The sequence below is a fragment of the Amblyomma mixtum genome, chromosome 2 (assembly GCF_055824585.1).
Source record: "Amblyomma mixtum isolate Tamu chromosome 2, ASM5582458v1, whole genome shotgun sequence".
NCBI classification, from domain to species: domain Eukaryota; kingdom Metazoa; phylum Arthropoda; class Arachnida; order Ixodida; family Ixodidae; genus Amblyomma; species Amblyomma mixtum.
This window is the reverse complement of record NC_143013.1, coordinates 265,854,659-265,857,158: the sequence shown is the minus strand read 5'-3', so window position 1 is coordinate 265,857,158 and position 2,500 is coordinate 265,854,659.

Here is a 2,500-nt window from a genome sequence, read left to right as displayed (position 1 = left end):
ACGACCTGCGTATATACGCTGCGTCGGCGGCCACTTCCCATTGGCGGCGGTCAATGACCCGTCGCCACCCCTACCGTTCGCCTGTCGCTGAGCTCTGCCGATGAAGCGAGTGAAACAACGACAAAACGAAGGCTGGCTCGGCGGGGCTATCAAAGCGCCCGCGCCGGAGTCGGAAACGCCAGAGAGCTCCTTTCAGCGCGAGCCCACGTTAGGCCCCTCATCACACCGCAACTGTCGCCGTCTATATACCGCCCCCGCACTGTACCCGGGTTCTTTAATCCTACCGGCTGATAAGTCCGCTTCAAAGTGCACCCACGTTTACTTAGTGGTCTGCCACGCTTTGCGCTTTGCATCAAGCGGCCGTGGGTCTGCCTTCAGAAGCTGTTATTGTTCGATACAATTCAAGAACGAAGCGGCTTTTCCCCGTTAAAGGGCCTCCTTCCAGCCAATGGATTCGGCAGATTCTCATGAGCCTGCTAGCGTGAGAATGCAGGGAGTGGCAAATAAAAGTGGGCTTTTACCGCATGAGGCGGATTTAGGGTTGCTTGATGGCGGAACAAATCACTTGCCCGTCAACGCAACGGTTTGGTCCGAGACCCTTTTCCCGAGCATCTCACCCCAGAAGAGCCGAGCACCAGGCCAGAGAAACCTTGTACCCATTAAAGAAAACAGTGGGTACCCGGCGGCACTGGGGATCGAACCCAGCACCTCCCGAATGCGAGGTGAATGCTCTACCAAAAGCCCCAATAGCAAACGAAAGGGGACTCGGGGATAGTCCCATTCCCGCATTGTCACTCTAGCAGGGTCATGAGAATCGACCGACGCCATTGGCTGGAAGGGGGTCATCTGACGGGGAAAAGCCGCTTCGTCCTTGAGTTGTATCAGACTGTAGTATCGAAACCTTCACACTCGCGATGAAACACGGTGAGCAGGAAAATATTCGTGCAGTCTAGGAGTCGTGCGCTTGGCCGGTTTATTCGTGCGTAGGCAATAAGCGGAGCTCCGAAGGATGTGACCGGCTTTTTTCACACGTTCATTTGACTGCCTGAAGGCAGCGTGATAGGTTTCGGGAGTTAGTTCATTAGTGATACAATCAGTTTTTCGCAGGCATTGCGCGTTACCCTTATTCGGTTTGTTGGAATCGCTTTTTTTTTCTTTTGTTGTGGTTTCTACTCCTGTAATGGCCCTTCAACAGGGCTGACAGTATCAAGAAAGAAAGAAAGAAAGAAAGAAGGAAAGAAAGAAAGAAAGAAAGAAAGAAAGGAAGAAAGAAAGAAAGAAAGAAAGAAAAGAAAAGAAAGAAAAGAAAAGAAAAGAAAAGAAAGAAAGAAAGAAAGAAAGAAAGAAAGAAAGAAAGAAAGAAAGAAAGAAAGAAAGAAAGAAAGAAAGAAAGAAAGAAAGAAAGAAAGAAAGAAAGAAAGAAAGAAAGAAAGAAAGAAAGAAAGAAAGAAAGAAAGAAAGAAAGAAAGAAAGAAAGAAAGAAAGAAAGAGCGCACCAGACAGCCAAGTGCGGCATCAAACTGGAGGCTATTATTTGGACGAGGGCAACATAGAAGACGATGTGTATACGGCGCACACTACGTCGTCTTCTGCAGCTATTCTATACCAACAAAGCTTCGTACAGAAACCAAAGAGGGCCCATCTAAAGTAAGACGCGACGCTGACATTGTTGATTGAAGACATAGACATCAAAGCACTGCACCACATGTGCTGGTATGCGCGCTTTTTTTAATATTTTTTATTTGCCGTCCGGACTGAAGCATATTCAGCTTTTTAGCAGACATATTTAGTTGTTCAGTGAAACTATGGGCTCAGGTTAACCTGCGCGTATTTGCTTGCTAATGTGCTTCCATTTTTTTTTATAACAACAACATAATAGCTGCATTCCTCTCCTGGCTTGCAAGTGGCGAAACTTTCTGGCGAATAAAAACAGCGACGGACGATTTAGCGTGGTTAGGCCAAATGCGACTTGGGTGCGTTAGCACTTCGATTTTCACTTCGGCTTTGGTGTTGAGATCCATTTCTCACGGACAGAAGTTGAAGAAGACGACGACATACAAAGCATAGCGCAAGGGTATGTGTCCTAAACCCAATGTGAGATTCTGTTCGTGATTAAATCATTGCGCCAATGATATTCGGTTGTTAATTATAATTTTCTAAAGTAGCTACATTTAACTAAAAATTTCCCCAGTGACTACCAAACTTAATAGCGTCCATGTGTCTCTCCTGTTTGAATTTGAGTTGAGTTGAGTTGAGTTGCTGTATGCTAACGGTAGAATTAGCCTTGCTTATTCTGCCGGCAATTGCTCCACCGTAGCGTCACTTATATGTTAATAATATCCTAAAACTGGTTAGAGCTGCCCCGCTATGCACACAGTCGCTTATAATAGAACATAGGCCACTCCCGCAGTCACCATCTATGCACACATCTGGAGTGGAAAATGTTGTTTTTGAATTGCAACACACCCTGGTCAATACCCCACTGTGGGTATGTTCCACT